The sequence below is a fragment of the Thermobia domestica genome, chromosome 16, assembly GCF_964235325.1.
Source record: "Thermobia domestica chromosome 16, izTheDome1.hap1.1, whole genome shotgun sequence".
NCBI lineage: Eukaryota > Metazoa > Arthropoda > Insecta > Zygentoma > Lepismatidae > Thermobia > Thermobia domestica.
The window spans coordinates 6,189,338-6,216,096 of record NC_137469.1 but is presented as its reverse complement, the minus strand read 5'-3'; positions in this window follow the sequence as shown (position 1 = coordinate 6,216,096).

Sequence of the window (26,759 nt, the reverse complement as noted above, 5' to 3'; positions counted from 1 at the left end):
TGTTAGCGACTGTTATCGTGTACATAGTATACATTATTGTTAATGGATGATCAGTAAACGTATAACATAAGAAAACAATAGCGTGAGGAATTTCCTTATATGCATTATGTGTAATAAACATGGCGACCATGCATAATACAGACATTGGCGTACACTGGGTGGCATGGATACCCTATAATTTAGTTTGATTTTGTTTATGTATAGCAAATAGGGGCGGTTACCACTTAGTATTGGCACAATTTGATTTTTATGCCTCGTATATATATATATATTGATATACATAATACATGTGAAATATACCGTATAATACGTAATATTAGCATGAAGGGTTTATATTAGAATATAATAAAGTATTGGAGATTTGTTACTATAATAAAGTATTAGTAGACCATTGTACATTTATACATTGCCCGGCTAGCTTTTAGTAATCGTGAAACTTTTCCGCCATTTTTTATATTAGTACGTTTTTAGGCGCTATATGTAATAAAGTATAGTAGATATGATCAATGCATACCGGATATCAGTTAGTACTAATATTAATGTGAACATTTTTACCTTTGCTACAGTATATGGAATAAAGCATAGCACAGAACCGTAGTGGATGCCATACGGGCCGTAGAATTTTACTATGTCAGTGAATAGATAGCAAAACAGTTTGTATTAGGTTTACAGCATACATATATTACTATTTGAATGAACGTATACCAGCTACCACTTTATGTGATACATACCGACTCATATTGTAGACAGCAAGGAAATATTAACAGATTTTCTACTTTTTAGGTATAGGAAATATATACAATGGTTGGCTAGCACTTTGTATGAAGCTTACATGTTCATTTTATAATACATATATTAATATACCATTGCACGTATACACACTAACACTTTGTATGAGGTTTATTGGCTCATTATACGGCAAACATATTTTATTGCCTTTTTTATCCGTTATATTATACACTGTAGTGGGTAACGATAACATTTATAGTAAATAAATATTAACTTCTGTTTATGTATAGCAATTGGTTACTAATTAATATTCATGTTTCGCCATTTTTATATTCATTTGTTTTACATGTTGTACGTATTAAAATAGTCATAGTGATTGGTATATGTACAGTATAAATTAGTTAATTTTCCATCATTTTTATTTTACGTTTGACTTTTAATTATAGTACGTATAGCAAATACGTACAGTGCATATTAATTTGTATTGGGAATATATTAGTTTGTTGTAAGTGGAATGCACAGGATACGTACCGGTTAGTATTAATGTGAATGTTGTGCGTACTATAGGATGTAGTACATATACATATTTTAATTGAGTTGATTATTTAATACTGTTTTAGTATTTTATTGAATTTTAATTGGTTCACTTCATGTTGAAGCTCCGAACAATCTATTTTTAGTTGGATCGTTTGTTACACAAAGTCTTAAGAACACATGCAGTGTGATTTTTTTTTTACGTATCGCTTCTTATGTTTTATATTCCCCTTTTCTATTTTTTCACGGATTGTTTGTTATACAAACTCGTAAGAACACTTACAGTGTGAACCTACAAATAGTTGAATCGCTTGTATAGAAGCTCATAAAGAGAAAATGTTGAAAAATACTGAAAGTTGTAAAAGTAAAGTAATAAATAATTTGTTTTTTTTTCTACCATTAATAAAGATTTTGATTGACGGTATAAAAATTGTTTTCGGTATTTTTCCTCCTTATTATTAGTAAAGTATTTTCATTGGCGCGGTATTTGTTTGTTTTTCTCCCTTACTATTGTTTTATCAGCGATTTTTTTTTGTTTGTGTTGGCAGATGTGTTGAAACATGCTGAAACTGGTTTGAACCAGTTTATTATCTTGTAGTGTATATATACTGCATTGTTCAGGGAATGTTATCATAGATTTGTTGGCGAGGATAGCTGTATGACGTGTTTTATTGCTTGTGCAAATTTAAGCTAATATTTTTATAATAAAGATATCACAGTTAATACATAAAAGAAGTATTCTAATATTCATTATATTGTTGCAGTTGTACATATAAAAGGAAGATTTTAAGAATAGCAGAGAGTGCAAGAGACATCATAAAAAACGCTAAAGGGGAAAAAGAAGAACTGTTGTCAGACTTCCAGCAGAGTTAGCAGATTAAATTAGAAGAAAATCGTAAGTACATTTATATTCTACATACTTGATTATTTAAGGTTGATTTTGAAAGAAATATTGAATGTTAATGAAAATTATACTTATTAGGTTTGATATATATGCGAGTATTTGAATAATGCAATACAATTATTTAAACTTAATACATTTATGTATAACGATTTTAGCGAACACATGTATTTATTATTTTCAAATCATATTTTTAAATATTTTTTTTGGTTTACACTCATTAAGTGTTTTATTAAAATTTTAATATTTCCACAGTATAGCTGTTTTGATGTTGATTTTTTCAAGATGAAAATTCTATTGTATATGTTGTATGTATTTGTTTATAAAATACTCAAAATTATTTTATGTATGTTTTTCAGATGGAATTCCTCGGCGCATCGATGGTAAACGAGTTTAATGAAATTGACGAAATTTACTTAGCTGCTGTTATAGAAGGCCTGCACACGAAGGAGCGCGTGTTGGAGACTTGGTGGCGTATTATGGATAAGCAACGCCAAGGCCTACGGGGAACTGAAAGGTATGATACCTTGCTTTCCACTCTGTTTCAATTTTATCAAAATGATCAGGCGGTAATTTTACAGTACGCAATGTCTAGTGCTGACATTGTTGATTTGTTTACACACGGATTTTTCCGTGAACAAGTCATGTACCAGTGGGCACATGATAAATTTATACATTTAAATTATTTTAATCAAGGACAGGTTGATAGAATAAATGCAGCAGAGGTAGCCGAATTTTGTAATTATGGTTCGCGATTTATTTCGATTAATAATGTGGTGCCATCTGTTGTTCAGAATCCCGTAACTTCGGTCCACCAAGAAAGTGAACCCTTGGAAAATACACTTCAAGAAGAAGACTTTAATTTAATTGATGAAATTCTTAATGAACAATTACTAAATAAGACAGATGGTACACACATCAATCAAAATTCCGCTGTGGTTGTGAATCGTGATGAATATGGAACATCTGACTATGTGGAGGCCTTGTTTAATGAATTATCTGAAATTGGACAAAATCAAGTGAATGTTGTACCTGAGGAAATAGAACAATCAAGTTTACAATGTTCACGCGATATTCGGGGTTACGGGATGAGGTCTCCACAGCCCGGGACGTCTGGGTACGTCCCTATGGTGCAACGTAGCGCACAAAAAGATGTTGAAAATACAGGGGAAGGTAACTTTGAAGTGGTACGTGAAAGCAGAAAAAGTTTCACTAAGTTTAACTTGGTGGGACATGAAATTGCGGTTAGGCCAAGGGGAAATCAAGACATTAGAAATCCTGCGGCCTATATTGAAAACTTAATGAACTTCGCATTAAATAATGTACTTACTGATGCGAGACCTAATGATTTTGTTGGGATGTACATTGATTCCTCAAATAGTAAGGATAACAAGGCAATGTATGTTCCGTGGAGACGCCGCAAAGATATTTCTGCACAATCCATCTTAGCTTCTATTACTAGAGTGTTAAATAGTAATGAAGACTTCCTTTTAGGTCATCATGTCCTGTTTCGTTTTCAAATAGTAAACGTAATGTTTGGTGCTGGAAAAAGTAGAAGTAATAATTCCTCACTGAACAAATATTTACCCCTGAACGAATTTTTAGTTCAACATTTAGTAGATCTTCCGGGGAGCGATACGGACAAACTTTGTTTGCCAAAGAGTATCGCTTGGGGCATAGCTAAGCATACTGAAAACCGTGTAAATTTAAGTAATTTAACAAACCCTGATCGAAACACATTAAAGCATAGAGCTATTGCCCTCTGTACGCGTGCAGGTGTTAGTGTTAAAGGAAGAAATGGTTGTGATTTTAATGATGTTGAATTATTGCAAAAACATTTAAGCCCAAACTATCAAATTATTATTTATGAAAAAGTTCCGGAAACAATACGTGAATTTAGAGTACGTTACCCAAGAACAGAAGTAGAGCGAACAAATTTACAGGGTGCAAAACCAATTTACATTTATTATGACGAAAGGGGGAGTATTGGTCATTTTAGGCCAATTAGAACCATTACTTCATTTTTAAGAAGTAGAAAGTATTGTTTACATTGTTTAGTTGGTTATAATGGAAATCCTCGAACACATAAGTGTGAAGTAGTGTGTTCATCTTGTGAACATTGTCATCAGCGAGATATTAACATGTATAAAATGAAATGTAATGCATGCAACAGATACTTTACTAGAGGTCAATGTTTTGACAATCACTTAAAAGGTAATAAAATTGGCAAAAGTGTGTGTGAATATGTTAAAGTTTGCACCAACTGTAATGCAATTTATGATTTAAGAAGACGGAAATCGGATCATACATGTGGGGAATATTTTTGTAGTACATGTCATGAACATGTACAGGAAGGTCACACATGTTATGTGAAGAAACTGAAACCAACTCATATCAAGAGGTTTCTTTATATTGTTTATGACGTGGAAACCATGCTCAAGCCGGAAAATGAGCGTGGGGAAAGGGAACATGAAGTTTGCCTAGTTTGCCTTAGACATGTTTGCCATGTATGCATAAACAAAAACATTGATGAGCCCTGCACTACATGTGGTGATGAAAACGGTAATCGTTCGTTTTCTTATAAAACCATTGATGAGTTTATTACGCATATTTTATTAGATAGACCTCTATTTATTAAGATTTGCGTAGTGGCACATAATGGAGGTAAATATGACAACATTTTCTGTTTGAGATCTCTCATTGAGTCCCAGCATATTATTCCAAAAACTTTAATTCAGGGTCAAAAGATTTTTAGTATTTCTATTCGAGATAAAATCATTTTTAGAGATTCTTTTCTTTTTCTTGGATGCAAATTAAGCAAATTACCAAAGACATTAGGTCTTTCTGGAAATTTGAAGAAGGGAGATTTCCCATATTTGTTTAATACTTTAGAAAATCAAAATTATGTAGGACCATATCCGGAAATAGAATACTATGACCCTGAATCGCGGAGTGCTGAAGAAAAACAGCGGTTGGAGGCATGGCACGAAGAACGTGTGCGTTTGGGAGAGCAATTTAATTTGCAAAAGGAAATGCTGGAGTACTGTGAAAACGACGTGAGAATTCTCACAGAAGCTGTTATCAAATTTACTAATATTATAGAAGAGAAAACGGATGGGTTACAATGTTTTCTTATTTCGTCTACAATTGCAAGTTTAGCCATGCAAACGTATCGTACATCATATCTTCCTGAAGAAAGTATTTCTGTTATACCACCTTTGGGGTTCCATCATAAAACTAAAACTAGTGAAAAAGCAATAAAATGGCTAACATATATGGAACACCAATTGGGTATAGAAATCCAGCATGCTGGACGAAACGGAGAACAATCTTTTGGAAGGTATAATGTTGACGGATACCACGCAGAGCTTAACGCTGTTTTTGAATTTCTGGGCTGTTTTTGGCACGGGTGCCGGCTTTGTTTCCCGTATAACCGTAATGCCGTAGTAGATAACGCACATGGACCGTATAACACATTCGAAAAAAGATACGAACATACGGAACTCCGTCGTAAATATTTCAAAGAAATTCTAAAAATGAATTTGTATGAAATATGGGAGTGCTCTTGGGATGATAAAGTTCGCACAGATGTACAGTTGCAAAAGTTCCTTAAAGAACATTGCACTAATGCAAGCGACTTTCTTATTCCTAAGAGTTGCTATAACGGAGGACGTACAGAAGTCTTTCGTTCGTATGTGGATTGTACGGATAATGAAACCGTAAAATATTACGATATTACATCGTTATACCCCCATGTCATGGCAAGGAAACCTCTTCCGGTGGGACCACCTAAGGTGCATAAGGGGCCAGTTTTCCCAAATGTGGGAAAAACAAATGGGATTATAAAATGTACTGTATTGGCTCCAAAACAACTCTTTTTTCCCATTCTCCCGTACGTGGCACAAGGTCGATTACTATTTGGACTTTGTAGAACATGTATGGAAGAAGAAAGTATTAACAATTGCACACATAGCGATTCTGAACGCGCAATGACGGGAACTTTTTGTACACCAGAGCTTCACCGTGCTCTTGAAAACGGTTATCAAATCGTCAAAATATATGAAATTTGGGAATTCGAACTTATGGGTTCTGAAGATCGGAATTCACCTTGTTTATTCCGGGACTATGTGAATACGTTTCTTCAAATGAAGCAGGAAGCTTCAGGCTATCCTGCTTGGTGCAAAACTGAAGAAGACAAACAAAAATACATTGACGATTATTATGCTCATGAAGGCATCAAATTAAATAAAGAAAATATTAGGACGAACCCTGGACTTAGGCAATGCGCAAAGTTGTACCTCAATTCCTTATATGGAAAATGGGGACAACGTACAGATATGACGCAGTGTGTGATTGTTGATAGTGGGGCAGAGTTCCATAGGTATCTTACAACACCGCGATATGAGGTTCATAGTGTTATTCCAGTTGGTGATGAACATCTTATTCTCACATATAAAGACCTGGAAACTGAGAATGTACCTCTGGAATTTTCCAACGTCATACTTGCTGGGTTTATTACCTCATGGGCTAGGCTAGAATTATATGACTTGCTTGTAACTGTAGGACCTGATGACGCTATTTACTGTGACACTGACAGTATTATGTTTACGTGCAGAAAAGATAAGGAACCTCCGTTAAAGCTTGGAAGCTATTTGGGTGATCTGACTGATGAAATAGAAGAAGGGTGGGAGTTTGTAACATTTATAGGTCTTGGGCCCAAAAACTACAGTATTAGGCTTAAAAATGCCTCTGGGGAATTTCGATATATACACAAAATTAGGGGAATTACATTGAATGATAGAACTTCTCAAAAAATAAACTTTGAGAGCTTCTATGCATTAGTTAGTGGTGAAATAAATTCAACAACTATAGAGAATCCAAATAGTATTGTGCGAAAACAGGGGTTCAGGATCTTTTCACGTAAAGAAACAAAAACACACCAGGAGGTAAACAAAAAACGAAAACGAATTGACGACATACATTATACTGGACCTATACCAAAGATACGAAGTTTACCTCATGGTTATGTACAGTAATTTTAGCCTGACCTATAAGTGATTATTTTATTTGATCGTTTCTTATATTTTATATTCTCCTTTTCTTTGAAAAGTCGTAAGAACACTTACAGTGTGAATTTACAAATAATTCGTGTTATTTATAATAACACTCGTTGTTAAAATTGATTGTGATCGAATAAAATTATACGTTTCGAAAATACTAAAATGTGTGATTATATTAAGAGCTCATTGTAAAATGTTAAGTCTGTGTGTGTGTGTGTGTGTATGTGTGTGTGTGTGTATTTGAATGAATGTATATAAAGTAAAGTATTTGTTGTATGCATTCAGTTTAAGACAAAATGTTAAAGTTTCAACATCCTTCTACTATTTTAATTGCTGGTCCTTCACGTGCAGGTAAAACCTGTTTTGTGAACCGTTTATTAAATGAACGCAATGAAATGTTTACTATAAAGTTTAATGAAATTGTATGGTGTTACGGTGCAGTAATACCAAATTTGGATGCAAGTGCACAAATTAGATTCGTAGAAGGAATTCCAGATATGAATAATTTTGAAATACAAGAAAAATCATTATTAATATTAGATGACTTAATGTCTGAAACCAATGGGGATGTTGCAAACTTATTCACAAAATATGCACATCATAAAAAATTAACTGTTATATTCATTGTACAAAATTTATTTCCAAAAGGAAAACATGCACGTGATATAAGTTTAAATGCACATTATATTATAGTATTTAAAAATCCACGTGATAAATTACAAATACAATATTTAGCTAGACAAATCATGCCCCGATATAGTAAACAAGTTGTAAATGTTTTCGAAGAAGTAACACGCCAACCTCACACTTATTTGTTATTTGATTTAACGCAAAAAACAAGTGATGCATTACGATTACGTACAAATATTTTTCCTGGTGAAACACTACACGTATATGCAAATGTAAAAGACAGTAATTCTGTAGTTTACGTTTAGTTTAGTTCAAGATGTTGAAGGTGAAACAACACATTGATAGTCTCCGTGCTTTGTGCAAATGCAAAAGTGCAAAGCGGAAACAAATGATTCAACATGCGTCTGGTGATTTAATACGTACTATTTCACAAGTTGCTAAAAATACAATAAAAGGAAACATTCCGTTAAATTCGCGTCAGAAGCAACGTTTACGTAGACATAAAAAGATCTTGCGTGCTTTATCTGCGCAACGTTCATCACTTAAGAAGAAAAAGAAAATTTTATTACAAAAAGGAGGTGCATTTTTACCATTAATCTTAGGACCATTACTTGGTGCAGTAGCAAGTAGTTTATTTGGAAGGTAGTTATGTCAGAATTTCGTAAAATGATATTAGTTCCTGAAAATGCTATGCAACAAATGCATACAAATATGAAATCAATAGATTCACATCAATCTCGTTTAGATGAAGAAATGAATAATATTTTAAAACGTAATGATCTTAGTATTGATGAAAAATGGAAATTGTATCAACAAGCATTGCAACAGTACTTAAATTATACTTCATCAGTTTCACAAAATCCTATCACATTGCCTATTATTGAAAAAGATGTTGTTGAAACAACAACTGAAGAAAAGAATAATTCTATTTTACCCTTTGTATCTGATATTTTACAATCAGTACCAAAAACACAACGAAGGAAAACAGACCTATTATTAAAACAGTTAACAAGTTCCAATAAAATTCATTGGGATCAATCAGGAACAGTGCGTATTCAAGGAAAAACAATACCAGGTTCTAATATTATAGATTTAATAAATGATGTTGTACGTACACGAAAATATTCAAGAAATCCAATAGGCATTCATGAATTTAAAAGTTTATTAGATGATCTTAATGTACCACGTGAATTTATTTCTACTCCTATAGTAAAATCACATAATAAAATTAAAAAATCACGAAGTCCGTCAATAGTAGCCAATATATTTAAAAATTGGAAAGATTATAAAATGTGAAAATGGTAAAATTATCAAAATTATATTATGATTATACCAATCCTGCTTCTTTATCTAGTATTAAAACAATACAACAGAAAACCAAATTATCAAAAAAGAAAATTAAAGATTGGTTAGCTTCTCAAGATGCTTATACATTGCATGCACCAGCACGTAAAGTATTTGAACGTATACAATATTATGTTAGTGCACCAAATGAAACATTACAAATGGATTTAGCAGATATGCAAAATATTGCAAAGTATAACAACAATTATAAATATATTTTGTGTTGTATAGATATTTTTTCACGATACGCGTATTGTGTTCCCTTAAAAACAAAAACAGGTCCTGAAATGGTAAAAGCAATCACAAAAATTTTAAAAAACTTTAAACTACCCATGTTTAATGTACAAACTGATTTAGGTACAGAATTTTATAATCGTCATGTAAAACGTTTATTTAAAGAATATGAAATTAATCATTATAGTGTGCATTCAGAAATTAAATGTGCATTAGCAGAACGGTTTATAAGAACATTAAAAGAAAAATTGTATCGTTATTTTACTGCTAAAAATACATATCGTTATATAGATGTTTTAGATCAATTTGTAAAAAATTATAATCATACCTATCACAGAAGTATTAAAATGGCACCTGCTAAAGTAAATGATTCTAATGTAGATCAAGTGTGGAATACGTTATACGGTAATAAACTGAATAAAAAGAAATTAATATGTAAATTTCATCCAGGTGATTATGTACGTGTTAGTAAATATAAACATAAGTTTGAAAAGGGGTATTTACCAAAATGGTCACAGGAAATTTTTATTATTGATAAATGTATTCCAACAAATCCTATTACGTATAAATTAAAAGATTGGAATGGGGAAGAAATTAATGGTATATTTTATACACAAGAATTACAAAATGTAAATCTTAATTCAAACAAAACATTTTTAATTGAAAAAGTCTTAAAACGAAAGAAAGATATGATGTATGTAAAATGGTTAGGTTATCCGTCAAGTATGAATTCATGGATTAAAACGAGTTCTGTTCAGTCTTCAAAATGAGTTCAACGATAAAACATGATTTCTATGTTACTCTTCCTTCAAATGCTAGTAGTGACATTTTTAGTAATAATACAACGTCATCATTTATAGTAAAGCTTGCACAACCTATTCACTTAAATGAAGGAGAATGGTATGTTGCATTAACACAACTTAATATACCATTTAGCTTTTATAATGTTCGTGAAAAGGAAAAAATTGTAATTCAAAGCATCATTGATGATGAACTTGAAATTAATGATATTCATATAATACCAGGATATTATTCTTCCGTTCAATCTATTTTAGATATGATTCCGGAACATGTACGCATGTTAAAATATTATAAAAATAAAAATCAAATTAACATTAAGCATTCTTTAAAATTAAAAGATCAATGTATAATTGGTATAACAGAAGGATTACAACATATCCTTGGATTTCTAAATGAAAATACAAGCTATGCTCACGATACTGTTTTTCTAAAACCTTTTAATATAGAAGTGCCATCAATAACACGAGCAAAATTTCCATGTAATTTAGAGTACAATATACCAAACATTATTAATGTTTGTGTTGATATTGTAAAACAGCAAGAAAATATTGGTCCGATACTTCGTAAAATTAGTGCGTATAATATTGAACATGGGCATGTAAAATGTTTTCTATTTCACACACCACATTATGTAAAAGTTGAAAAATCATATTTTAACACAATTGAAGTAAACTTAAAAGATGAGCACGGTTTAAAATTGCCATTTCAATTTGGAACTTCAAACTTGACACTTCACTTTAAACGAAAATGATTTCTGAAAGTATAGATGATAGTTTTTACATCACATTAGTTTCAAATGCTAGTACCGATGTGTATCCTAAAAATAATCCGTCACATTTTATAAATCAACTAAAAAATAATATTCAATTATCACAAACCGATTGGTATGTAGGATTAACTGAATTACACGTTCCTTTAACATGTTATAATGTTACCGATGGTGAAAATGTTATTTGGTATAAACTAAAGAACAATGAACCGCAAAAAAGTAAAATTGTAAGTGGATATTATCCATCTGTACATCATATCATTGATGAATTAAATAAAGTGTCAAAAGATATAAAATTTTCTCTATCAACTATTGTGCAAGTAGATTGTAATGAACGCGTTGAATCGGTTACTTTGTCACCAACATTAGCGTTACAATTAGGTTTTCCTGAAAATAAAAATCTTGTAATTTATCCTCGCGGAATTAAACAACCGTACGTTGATATTGGTTATCCACATCAAATTTTTATTTATACTGATATCATACAATATCAGTTTTTAGGTGATACAAAAGCACCTTTATTACGTATTGGAACAATATCAAATGTGAAATACGGTAAAGTGCGAACATTAACATTTCAAGATATTCATTATTTACCACTTGCAAAATTTTCCTTCAACACTATTGAAATACTACTAAAAGACCATGCAGGGCGAAATTTGCCATTTCGTTCTGGGACGCTGAGTGTAACACTTCATTTTAAGCGTGCTCCTAATAAAATATAATTTATTTAAAACATGAAATTTAGACGACATTACGGGCATGGTATCCCATACTTTTCAGGACCTGTATATCAACGGGGACATGGCATAGGTAGTTTTTTCCAAGGTTTATTTCGATTTGCATTACCATTTCTTAAACAAGGTGCAAAAACGATAGGTCGTCAAGCATTACAAACGGGAATACAAGTAGCGGGTGATGTATTACAAGAAAAACCGTTTAAAGAGTCTGTTCGCGCACGTGTAAAAGAAGCTGGTGAAACATTAAAGACAAAAGCTGCTAACAAAGTTGGTCAGTTATTAACTGGAAGTGGTAAGAGACGGGCACGCAAACGTAAAGCTCCAACCATTATTCGATTTGGGCCTCCAACAAAACATAAACGCACAAACAAAAGTAAAAGCAAACGAAAAAGGAAAATAAATCGTGTTAAAGATATATTTTCATAATGGCATTACTTAATTCAGGCAGTGTAGAATGTTGCACCAATGATTTTGATTTATTTAGTACGCCAATGACACAAACTGCAATTGAGTCTTCAATCAATGCTGAATATCGTCCTATTTCTACATTAACTTCTGATGGTCCTATTGAATTTTTTATACCGGGTGAAACAGGTGAATTTATTCATACTGCATATCTTTATCTATATGTTCGTTGTAAAATTACAAAACCCGATGATACACCTTTAGGTGAAAATGATAAGGTAGCACCAACCAATAATTTTTTACATTCATTATTTAGTCAAATTGACATTTCATTAAATGATAAATTAATTACTTCATCATCAGGATTTTATCCTTATCGTGCATACATTGAAACATTATTAAATTATTCCCGTGATGCTACTGATACACATTTAAAATTAGGTATGTGGTACAAAGATACCGCAAAACAATTCAATACATTAACTGCTGATAATACAGGTTTTCAACACCGTGCTAATTATGTTAAAAATAGTAAATCGTTTGAAATGTATGGTCGTTTGTATACAGACATTGCTGGATTGCCACGAGCACTGGTAAATAAAGTAGGTCTTCGTATAAAATTGCATCGTACTAAAGATGCTTTTTGTTTAATGTCTCCTGCAAATACTTCTTATAAAGTAAAACTTGAAGATGTAACTTTACATATTCGACGTATAGATGTTGCACCCCATTTAGCAATGGAAATTAATACTAACATGGTTCGGGAAACAACAAAATATCCTCTCACAAGAGTTCAAACCAGATCTTATACTATTCCTGCAAATGTTAATTCATACAATCTTGATAATATTTTCTTGGGTAACGTACCTAAAGGTCTCGTTATTGGGTTTGTTTCTAATTCGGCATTTAATGGAAAATCTGAACTAAATCCATTTCATTTTCAACACTTTAACGTTAACAAACTGCAGCTACAGGTCGGATCAAAATCTTTTCCTCCCAACCCTCTTACCCCCGATTTTAAAAATGATTTGTACCTTCTAAGCTACCATTCTCTGTTTTCCGGTACTGGTTTATATTATAAAGATGATGCACATACTATTACTCCTGAAGAATATCCACACGGCTATACTCTTTATGCATTTATCCTATCACCTACAGCAACATTAGATGACTGCACTTGGGACCTTGTGCATGATGCACCTGTAAATATCAAAGTTTCTTTTTCTGAAAATTTAACTGAACCTATAACTTGTATTGTATATGCACAGTTCGATTCCTTAATTCAAATTGATAAAGATAGGAATATATATACCGATAATACTTTTTAAAATTATCATTTTACTAAAAGAAGTATAACTGTAAACTTCTAATCAATCAATCAAATTACATGTGTTCTACTGGTACAAAGTTGGCGCTAGACATTCTATATTGTAATATACTGCCTGATTATTAAAAGAGTTTGCAAGGTGTCATACCATGAAGTGTGTGAAAAGTATTTTCCTATCGTTAGCACCATTTATAATTATTGGTAAAGTTATAAAAATATCTGTCAATAATATTTTCAATATGTTAATTGAATTCATGAGAATATTTCATATACGTCACTAAGTCTTCCAACATATACGCACGTGTGTATAAAATGTGATGTGTTCCAAAAAGTCATGTACACGGATGATATAATAAAAGTGTTACTTCGTGATAAACTCACTGGTGCAAGTGTTACTGGAATTTATGCAATTGATAGAATACCTAAAAATGTGCAACCACCGGGTGGACTTATCATAAACTTGGACACTTCTGCTTCTACTGGATCACATTGGGTGTGTGTATTCATTAATGAAAATCAAAGAGGCTATTACTTTGATAGTCTGGCATTACCAATTCCAAAAGAAATAAAAACGTTTTTAAATAAAAATTGTAAAATATATTTTACAAACAGTTCCGCATATCAAGATGGAAATTCAATCTTGTGTGGATATTTCGTTCTATATTTTCTTCATCATATTGTACGCAAGAAAAATTTTGAAGCATGTTTAAATTTATTCAATAAAAATAATCTTAAACAAAATGATAAAATTGTATTTAACCATGTAACCAAAATATTAAAAAAGAAAAACAAGTAGATTAGATTAATAAAATGTTTTATTTACAATTTTAAATCTTGTGTTTTTATTTACAACAACAATAAAAATCACATTCTTGCAAATGCATTAGTTAATGATGTTGATCTTACATGTTTCCACCAAGAACATAATTGTTGTGCATTACGAAATGCACATCCGGATTTTTTCTCAAGTTTAATATTTTGTTCGTGAAACGAACACAAATCATTAAATACGTTCGCATGCAATGTGTTTAATGATGGACATTGTTTGCTTTCTAAATCAATAACATTATCTAATGCAAAAATCTTTTTAATCCAAACTGATTTTTCTGCACCTTTCGAATAAAAGGTTGCATCTTGTTTACAAAGTTGATATACAAGGTTACGTATGTGTGATACAGTATAACCACATTTATCATTCCAACTTAGTCCATGTAAGTGTAATGTTAACCAATCAATTTGTTTTTGACAACCTAACGGTAGTAAATTATATTCTATTGGTGATCTTATTAAGCAATGCAAATTTACTGTATCATCACATGCAGTTAAACAAAATTCACGAATAATAAATTCATGGTTTGAAATCTTAAAACCTTGTATGTCAATAATGTATTCATTAGCAAATGGTGAAATTTCATGTTTACGTTGCAATAAAAATGGAATAATTTGTCCAACAAATTCAGTGTTCTTTAAACATTCACGCGTTTTTTCGTATAAAGTTTATACTTGAGATTTCACTATGTCTTTCTTCAAACACTTCAAACAAATCAATAAGAGTTATTTCATTGGATAAATACTGCACTGCAAAATCACCAACGTTCTCAGGATTCAGTACAATTGGATTAAAGAGTAAGTATACGTTTATAGTTCTCAAAACACATTGTTCACTAATTTCATCATCACTACAATATACACATATACTATTTTCGCAAGACATTTTGTTAACACAGTTCAATCACATTCACTATCAGGATTATATCTGTCTTTTTCAAGTAATATGCGTACGAGATCTTCTCGTGCATTCATATCAACCGTCAGTTCACCATATGTAATATTAAAATAGTCTCTTGTTAATGGACCAATAGCATGAGTTAATCCGTAAATATAAAACAATTCGTCTTGTACACGAGGAGTCATCAACACAGACCATGCACGTATACCTAAAATGTCATCCTCACAATAAAAACATTCATGGGCCCACTGAAATGTTTCATTCCAATAACATGCATAACATATCACATAACCATCGGGAATCCATTTCACAATACAATCTCTAATACAATTTACATCCACCTGGTTATCACTACATTCACAATTCCAAGCTAATTCCGATGCAGCAGGTAATGATGCCGACGTATCCACATTTGATACCACGGCTTCGTGTGATTCCGCCTCACAATCCAATTGATCCTCCGAAAACTCGTACACTTCGTCATCGGATAAATCATTAGTTTCTTCACTATCTGATGATAAGCAAGGATAAACTTCTACATTATTTGCATATCTTTCTAACAACGTTTCATTAAATGATGAATCGGGAGAATCTGGATGGTCTTCTATTTTTGATTTCTTTTTACAAGATGTATCATTCTCATCATCAAACTTTCGCTTCTCAACAAGTTCTTCAACCAACTGATGCTTGTCCATGGCTGACAAAATTATACACTCAAATTTTAACAGTAATATTTAAAGAAAAATTTTCAATGACGTCACGCGCTCGCGCCCGCGCCCGCACATATTTCCCGTTCGCGTCCCTGCGCCCACACCCCGCGCCGCGTCGCGTTTTCCGAAACTTATCTTGTGTATAATTTATTATTATCATTTTCTACTTATCAACAACATACCACTCACCCCCTTCCACTACATCCAATTAACCTTTATCATTATCAACATCCGGAAAACATTGATAACAAAAACATAGGGTCTCTATAACATAGTGTATACCAATACCGGAAATACATTGATAAATCAGTCTTATCAGACCTGATATCCTGAATACATTTATGCTATTTTCTACTAACACCCTTATGGCAGTTCCTATTATTCACTGTGAGGAGGCATTCTAGACACTACACTGCAAAAATACAGAAACTACTTTTAGACATAGTTGGACACTGTGTACATTACCGTCACTCTTTGAACACCTCGAGATGACTCATATTGATCCCTTTTAGATACTGTGTTGTCCAAGTATGTTACAAATGTATATACAAAATGTGTGAAATGTACACTCATGTCCATAATTATTGTCGCATGTCCATAAATATGTTGTTATAGGAATATAATTTGATAACAAATTCGCCCGGTATTTCTTATAATGTTAGTATGTGTATAATCGGCAAAGACATGTATGTCGCAAATTTCATACCAAAAGAGCAGTAAATAAGAACAATAAAACAGAAATAAAATGTTCTTGTCAATTTAGCAACATTTTATTTTACTCATTCTAATTTTCGTATTTATAATTCTTTTCCTATGAAATTTGCCAGAAATATACGTTTCCTTATTTATTATACACATAGCATCAGTATTAAAAGTACCTTCCGAAATCATTAACATATTATATTGTTACAAGAAGACAGTTATAGGTATGCGACAATAATTTTGAACATGAAAGTACGTCATAATCACAGAGAAAATAAAATCTCTTCTTGTTATTTTCTCTAGGGATGTCATCACATCTTGTTATTTTCTCTGTATCATCACTTTATTTTCGAACGGTTTGCCGAGAAGAAGTGTTTTAAATTTTCTCATACTAGATACTGTTTTCGGAGAATGAACGCTTTTCAACACACGAAACACACTTTTTAAACACACAGTTGGTAATGTATTTCCCCCTGAACATCTGTACTAAAAGTGTTTAATGCTATTTTATTTTTTTACGGTGTAGGTAATATGTAAAGTGTTTTAATACTGTTTAAAAGTTGTTTCTGTGACCGTATACCCATTGCACACATCAGAAGTTCAGATGTATGTTGAACACTCTGAGGGCAGTTTCTATTAACCACTGTTATGAGACACTCTAGACATCTTTTGTTAACTAATGGAACAATTCATTACATCTTTATACATATGAAATAATGATATAACGTTTTCTATAAAACGTTCAAATCATGTCTAAAAATTGATTTTTTTTTGGCAGTGTAGTGTGACAGTGTGTTTAGTATTAGAAAGCAATCAAAGACCCATTAAGCATTTACTTTTAGCTACTACATCTCTGATTCTGTTCAAAATCGCTCAAGTTCTTTTCAGGCCCTGAAACCAGTCACAGAGGTTTGGGGAGGGGGGGAAGTCATCAAAAATTCTCTAACAAACATCTAAATTGTGCTTTATGTATTAATAATAGCATTTTTTATTGAAGTCTGGAGGGAACACCAAAAGTCTTGGGGGGAGGCCCCCCTAACCATTCCCTCTGGTTGCTGGCCTGATTCTTCGCCGATAACAAAAAACTGACATGGTAGATCGTCCTGAGGTTTCGAAATTTGGATCCTGTGTAATAAAATATATCGAATCCATACCGTGGGCTCTGGTGTACAGAAATTTCACTTATTTATTTATTTATTTATTTATTTATTTATTTATTTATTTATTTATTTACTTTGTGTGTGTGTGTGTGTGTGTGACTGTGTTATCTCTCTTCCTTGTTGCTATAAGGGAAATAATTGGTGGCGTGTTGTTTTGTCACGACTCGATTTTGGTACTCTTTGCCACGATTTTGCCACAGTCTTTGAATTCCGATCTTATCAGATCTGGTTATCGTGAAGATACACATACACACACACTTGGAGTGAAAGGAAGGGTTGCCAGCAGGGCCGGTTCTAGGCATTTCTTAAGTGTAAGCAGACAATATTTAAACGCCCCCCCCACACACCTAAATGATAATAGAAGTGTAAGTGTAGAAAGTTGTCATGAACAAAATTTTCACAAAAAATTGTTACAATTGCAAAATTTCTTCAAAATCTGTATTCACCCTATGAACATTAACGAAAAATAGCGAAATTATAACTAAACTTAATTGACTGTGGATGAATTCTGAACAAAGTTTTATTTTAAATAATTAATAACATTTTTAATTAAATAAGCACAAGACACAACTAAGATTTATACGTAAGACAGTGGTCCCCCCTCAAGTCCATGACGCACCCCCCCTCAATTGTCTATCCGTAGGTGTTCTTCCATGAAAAAAAAATCTTTTCGATTAATTTTTACACTCCCTCAAACATATTTATATAGATTTTCAACCCCCCCAAATATTTCAATGACGCAGTTTGCGTCATAGGCCCCCCTTGTGGGCACCCCTGTGTAAGATATATTCTGGCAAGTGCAATTGCATCATAAGAGTGGAAACAGAATAAAACTCATGAGCTTGAAAGTTTAACAGAGGTTTGATTTTGACAAAGAGTCTTATGCTCTTATGCTTCATTAAAAGCATATTTACATGGTATTTTCTAGTGATACAAATATGGTAATTAGCTTAATTTTTCATTTTCCTTGTTACCGAAAGGTTCATGTTATAAAGACACTGTTCTGCTTTCAATTTGGCAAAAATGTCTTATTAATGCATTGCGTATCCATTTCATTGAGTGTGTCATTTTCAATGGCCATCAAAACTAGTCCATTTAATCGTTGTTGAGGTATAGTTGATCTCAAATAATTCTTTATTAAGTTTTAGCTGAACTTGTTTAATATTCAAGAAATGACAAATATGTGTGAACTAATCAACAGGCTATTTAATTTGTCTTCGATCCAATAGCAGAACTTCAAAATCGGATCTCCCAGAAAAAATTATTTTCAGGGCCCCTTAGGCCTATTAAACAATTAAGTCCTTTCACGTCTCTTTCTAACATAGACGTTCGAAATCAACACAAAGTAACACAATGTAAACAAAAGTAGTGGCGCATCCGAGATTTGTCTTTTGAGTCCGAAGATTTTTCGGAGTAGACTACAAAATACAAATAATTTTGTGTATTTGCTCCCTGAAATTGTGCTGATTTTCTTAATAATTAAAAGTTTTGGGGAATCCAGACTTTCGGACCACCTCCGTCGGTGCAGCCCTGAACACAAGTAACTAGTAATCGAAAGTCTACATGGCATTAGGATTATTACCAAATGTTTAAAAATATCGCTACATCTAAATGTAATACAAGAAAATGGATTGATACTGTAATGTTTGTTACACTGTTATATTTCTAATACAACAAGCATATGTATACACTGCTGTGATTGACAATGAGAGTCCTGAAGAAAAAGTGTTAGGCCTACTTATAATCCTAATGACATTTCAATTACAGTTTCGATTTCGATTATAGATACCCTTTCGAGTTATATACGCGTATACTGTGTGAAAACTAATTGTATTCAAACAAATTTTGAAACAGATTAAGAGTCTTCATCCCGGCGAAATTAAAATACCGCTAATTTTACAGTAATTATGTGATATCTTCAAATAGATAAAAGATAATTGAAATGTGGAACAAGAGCGCACTAGACAATATTATTTTGCATGAGGTACCGTTACCACAAGTCACCTAGTAGCTTTCCGTTTTCAGTTGTTTAGAAACGCGAAAATAAATGCCGATTTTCAAAATGGCTCGAAATTGAAAGCAGATAAGTGAGTCGTGATAACGGTTTCTTATGTAAAATAATATTGTCTAGGGCGCTCTTGTTCCACATTTCGATTATCTTTTATCTATTTAAAGATATCACATAATTACTGTAAAATTAGCGGTATTTTAATTTCGCCGGGATGAAGACTCTTAAATGTAACTCAGACCCGTAACCGAAGAGATCGTATAGATTCTATTTTAATTTAACAATTAAATTGCTGCAATCAAGTAAAATAAACTTACAATTTTAAAAGTTTGTCGACTTGCAAATGCTTCATTAACAGTAACTGGTATTGACAACTCCCCCACCTCAACATTTGCATGATTATCACTTTCGAAAAAAAGTCGAAAGAAACTTATTTTTTTAGAGCCTTCGCGTGCCTCTCGTCTTTTTTTTTCAAGTTTTGTAGCTTTCTTTTCCGATAAAATGCCCACCTTTTTATTGTTGGCCATTGTTATTACATGAAAAACAAATACTATTGAAAAGTGAAAACATCATGAGGCACTGATATTAGGAACTTAAAATTTCCCTCAGAAATGATCAAAAATTCCATTTGTACCGCTCATTTTTTTTTTAGTATTCGCCCTCCTTCCTGGACCAATGGACAACAAAAACTTAGTCGCTTGAACTTCGATAATGTGCATTTCATTTACGCTGACCTTTCTCAGCCCTTAACTGTGGTCATTGAACCGAAGCACTATGCTGGAACACTGTTTATGACATGGCATTTCTTGAAGACATTTCTTTCCACTGAGGTAATGCCCCCAATCCATAAGCAACACATGCAGTTGACTTCCTTTTGTTTGTTGATCCATTCACATTTCAAAAATATATTTGGCAATGATATTCTTTAGCAAGTTCGCGGAAAGGTTGTTGGGAGAGGAATGAAGAGTCTGTTATATTTGTATTTTGTGTATATGGTGGAATTGTGGAAAGAATGCCGCTATCTTTAGTCGCACTGACGTAGTGCTTAATATAATATATATTGAAAAGCTAAATTTCCCTAATTTTTATCTCATATTCATAAAATCTCCATTTTCCCACTTTAAAAAATCTTACCTAAATTTCCCACGGGAATTTTTCCTCAAAGTAGCATCACTTGTGAGTGTAGCATTGGCACCAATTGATGTACGAGTCTATTTTAATTATAAATAGGTGTTTTACAAAAAAACACAAAAACATTCAACATTATTGTCCTTTTGATGTATTTTATCTGTATCTCAGTTTTTACAATATTTATTTCAAGCTATTTGGAAAAGTTTTATCATAACATTTTCTCTAATAAATATTTACATTTAACACACAAAATTCATTTTCCAGTTTGGCTTCACCTGGCGCCTTCGCAGGATTCAAGATCCGGCCCTGGTTGCCAGGCACTTTTGTTTTTGATTCCGCTGCTAAACGAGAATATTAAGCTCCAAATAAAGGAACACAAAACATCATTAATATCACAATAGCTTAGGAAATTGATATAATTCCATTTTCTCTTTTAACAGAGTTCTTAATATCACCTCCTGCTACATAATGTTCTGTTTTTCATGTTACGCGACTAAAGAACTGGATTTTATATACTTAAGAAAAATGAAATGAAATATTTCCATTTTATGTTCCACGCTTATGTAGTGTAAGCTAAAGGATATGATGAGAATGAATAAAAAATAGTGTATTGAATTAAGTGGGAGGAAAGAGAAGAACCCCAAGAAAACTCACGCACACGGTGTTTCCCCACTACAAAGCCCACTTCGCGCGAACTGGAATCTATCCAGAGACCCCAAGCACCAGAGATGAATGCTTTACCACTGAGCCACCTTTGTCCCTACATGTTTAAGAAATATATTGGTTCAGGCGGTCTTAAGAATAGGAAAAGTTACAAAATGTCAACTGTAAAACAAATATGTAAACTTACGAAGCTCAAAGTTGATGTCATATATCTCTCCTGCTATTTCTTGTTCATTTCTGATATCCCGCAGGAGGTTTTCTATAGATATAGCATAATATACAGTACAATTTATGCGCCCAGGAGCATGAAATGAAGTAATTACTATAACACCATATCACTTTGGCTCGTACTCTTAGGTCGCTCATATTAGAGCTTTGTCCTCTGCATTTTGTACAAGCTGCACGTCGTCCATGAAGAAAAATATAAATCCGAAATAAAATGCTGCTAATAACTACTGAAATTTATGTACAAAGCTCAAGCTTCTGAGATATTTCCTTAGGTCATCTGTTCTCTCAGATAATGAAGTATTGACTGTATCCTATCATCAAGCCTTATATAGATTATTTTTCTTTTCTTCTGATGAATGTTCTGCATCTCCGTTCTTCTGCAAACATTAAAATTAAACTTAGTACCTTCCTTCAGCATCTTCACAAAGCTAAAAAATGTGCGGAGAGATTCTGGATGTCATTTTGTTTAAGCATTTACACCAACCTTCTACGGTACTATTTGTTCGATTCCTCTGACTGTTACAACTTCAACTTTCCATAGGAAGATTTGAATTTTCCAGTCATTGCTCCGTAAAATCCTCGATTTTTTTGTCCAGTTGAGCAGTTCTCGATTATGATCAAACAACCATAAGTTATATATTCTACTGGTATTAGGGCCGTTGCTGCACACATCCCAATATGGCGGCGCACCTCCTTATTCTTAAGATAGTCATCGACTAGCTCTACTTTCCGCCAGATGTTCTGGTTGAAGTGTTAGTTGCACCCTGAAATCCCTGCATTTTTAAAGGTAAAACGTAATGCACTAACTACTGCAGTTTCAAAATCCACTTTCAAAATTCTTTTATGATTTTGTTCACATAAAGTTTTCACAAATGAAAATAGATGTCTGTAAATGTTGTCTGCTTTATCAGGAAGCAAAGGGTACAGACATAGCCACTTCATCTTTGAAAATTAAAGAAACTGATGTACAGTTTTTTTTTTTTTTTTGTGCTCTCTCCTTGCACATTGTGAGTCGCGTTTTAAGTCACGTGACGGCTACAGTTTCATTTTCTGATCTCGCTGGTCCTGGACAGCCTTCTTTTTTCTATTTGCACACAGCTGAAAAAAGTAACATACATTACTTTAATGACATAATGTAAATATTGCAGATTTAATTTAATGATGAAAACAATGGAGTGCCATTTTTCTGTTGTTCTGTTATATATATATATATATATATATATATATATATATATATATATATATATATATATATATATATATATATATATATATAACACTAAATGTGTTTCATTTTTGTCTCAGAAAAATGCATTTTAAGGACGTTTATGAGTACTAAAACTTAAGAGTATTTCTCATATACTTGCCTTCTGAAATTCAAGATAAACAGATCAACAGTCATTGCTATGTAGGTCATAGAAAGCCCTTACAAAGGATTAAGTAGAGAAATGAATTCTAGAAAAAATTGTAATTATTACATATTACTGAATTTATTAGACTGTTCATACGTAGATGTGCATATAGTAAATTTTGCACAGCAAATAAGACTATGAATATGAATGTAGGGTAAATGCACCTATGGAGAACAATTTCTCAAATGTCAGCCATGTAGCACATTAAAGCAACCCCAAAGAAAAATTAAAAGCAGAGTTGCTAAATTTTTCCTTTGCTTTCTTATTCTTTAGGGAGTCTTGTATATGTGGAAAGTTACTTTTGTCTTCTGTGTTTGACTTCTAGAGTTTGTAGCCTCAGAAGTGTTGTTCCGATATGGCATCTGATAGAAGAAATGAGGCCCACCACACATTTGTTTTTAATAATAATAATAATAATAATAATAATAATAATAATAATAATAATAATAATAATAATAATAATAATAATATACATTTTATTTTATGAAAAACTAAAACTCCTATTATTATTTCCAGTGGAGTATTTAGGGAGGGGGCTTCCGGGCTTAAGCCCCCCCGAAATCTTACTTACTATAGTAAAGTATATGAAATATCTTGCAGAATTTTCACATTTTCAGGCAAAGCTTCCGCGAAACAAAATCGTAAATACGCCAGTGATTATTTCTAACAATTGTTGTTTTCAATGCATGAACGTATATAAAATATTGAAAATGTTACTGTAACAAAACTATACTTCCAAAGATTAAAAAAAAGTTCTTATTTCACGAAGACCATTTATTTAACTCAGATTTATAGACACCATATTTTAAAATATTTTCTGATAGCATGAAACAACAGCAAACAAATATATATATAGAAAACCTCAATAAAAACAAATGTAAACGGAAGATCACACTTCAAACTGATGAAATGGAGATAATATGCGTAACAATATCCTTCTAAATTTTTTCCTTCTAAACTATGCTTAAATATAAATATATCTCAATAGAATCACCCTCTACCAACTCATTAAAACATAAATTAATAAGCAATCGACTGTTGTCTAATATCAAACGATCAAAAATATAAATTCTCTAAAATGGCTTACGGTCAAAGTCAGAAATAGGGATGCGCACGAGACGAGTCGAGACAGGATTATCCTTACAAAATTCGAGTCGAGACACGGCTCTTCCAATAGAGAAATGTACATTTTTCGAGTCGAGACATCACTTTTACAGCACATTTTCGAGACGAGACAGCCACTAATCTTGTCTCGTGCGCATCCCTAGTCAGAAATGGAAAGTTCAGATATAATTTAAATTTTGAGAATAAACTAAAACATTCCTAAAACCCCTTTGGAGAGAAATGTTTAATGAATACTCAAAAATCATCATCATCATCAGAGGTGTTCTGCTCTTACTGGCAAGTCACTTGCAGCAGTTACTCACAACTAGGGTTACGGAATAGGAGCAGTAACCCAATAACATGTTTGGGACCGTTTGTAATGTGTGTATTCTGTTTATAATTATATTAGATTTGATTGTTATAATATTCATCTAGAAACCCTCAGCTTCTGAGTCGATTTTTTAAATAAATCTTCACGATTATGATATAAAATAAATCAGAGAGAACAATACCATGACAAATAACACCAAAGTCAAGTCGTGGCAAAAGCCACGTGGGCAAACAACACGTAATCAAATAATCATGGGACATTAAAATAGAAATTTCATTTTATTTCAATAGATATTAGGCGGCAACCGCATTATTACGTAAGGATATAAATTAGAGTCGCTTACAGTAATAATGTACTCTAAAGAATATATTAGCATATGGAAGGTATTTTTCCTGTCATTTCCGGATATTCGATATTTCGGATTACATTTCGTCTGAATGCAATCGTCCCTCTTTGTCTGTGAAATCTGAAGATAGACTTGTCTTTACAGTGAAGCACCTTGCTTTGGAGTTCTCCATTTTTAATCCTGGACGTTTATTGAGTTTAAGCACACCCATCTGCTTTTTCTTTGCATCTTTATTCTTTCTCTCTTCTTTTCTTTCATTCTTCTCCGTGTCCATTCTTCAGCATCAACTCTTCCTTCTCCGCAGCGAACAATGTCTGGGTGCCTCTCACAGCAGCAGGCGTGGTTCCTCTTAACACATTTACGAGTTTATTTAAAATTATGACGCACTATTTCCATATTCATCGGCTCCTTGTTGTAAAAGTAAATAAGCTTGCTAGCTAAGACTGGGAACCAGTGTGGCCAACTATGTAACAGAAAATGTTGTGGTCCCAATCAAAGCAGAAGCTTTTAATATTGTGCAAAATTTTGTCCATGTGCTGTTGAAAATATGATCTAAAGAAGCGGCTCGTAAACTGGAAAGGCGCTACTCTACGAGATCAACAAGCTCTAGGAACTCTGATGGTATGTTTTTTTTTTTGCTAATTCTATTTTTACTATTATAGGAAAGGAGGGCAAAGCGGATCACTTAACTTCAAAGGCCTCAAATGGCAACTAAAATTAAGACTAGGAAACCAAAGTTTTGAGGAAATATTTTATGATTATTAAACTTTCAAATAACAATACAATAATAACGAGAATTGCATATACATAAATTATATTGCTTAATTACTGAACTACTGCAATTTATTCACTTTGCCCCACCGGTAGGGCAAAGCGGATCATGATAGTGGGGCAAAGTGAATAAGCAAAAACTCATACATTAAAAGTCAGGGTTTAATACAGATATGCAAAATAGAAATTGTATAGAAGAACAATATATGTGTACACAGTCTAAGATAATAAAAGAATGACATCTAGATGAACTGCTTTACCTACCCGAAGATTAAAATGTTTAATGTTTTGTTAGTATTAGCCTAACACATATAAATATAGAATTAAGTCTAGACAAAGCTTGCATACACATGATCCCTAAATATGTTTAAAAAGCTCAAGTCCATAGAAGTCTTTTTTCTTATCAAGTAGGCATCTAGTATCTAGTTTCTTTGAAACTATAGTAACCCTAGTGTGTACAATCTACGTAGTAGCAAACAGATTTAAAAAAAAAAAAGCAATAATAAGGCTTAGGGCTGAAAATAATATCACATCACACGCTTGGTTTGCACAGATCACAAATGTAAATGTCTTGTCCCTTATAATAATCGGTACATTTTTCGTGAAACCATGACAGACACATAGAACACTGAATCCAGTCTTCATTAAGTGGATCTGAATAATATTCATGACAGAACTTGCATTGGTAACTACCGTCTCCTTCTGGTGATTTTGAAGGTTTTTTCTTTGTAATTCCAGATGTACTTGGTAGAGCTATAGCCGCAGCAAAACATTTCTTCTTGCAGGAGAACTTTGAATGGTAGATTTCCTTCTTTTCTCTGGTAGTTCATTTACGAAAGTTGCACTAGTACTTGGTTCGGTAGACATAGTAGACTTGCTATACTTCTTCGCACTCTTCTGTTTTAAACATTCCTTGATAGGGGTACTCGTTAGTTCCTCTGCACGTACAGACCTCGAGCTTCCCCCCTCCCCGAACAAAATTTCAGCGTA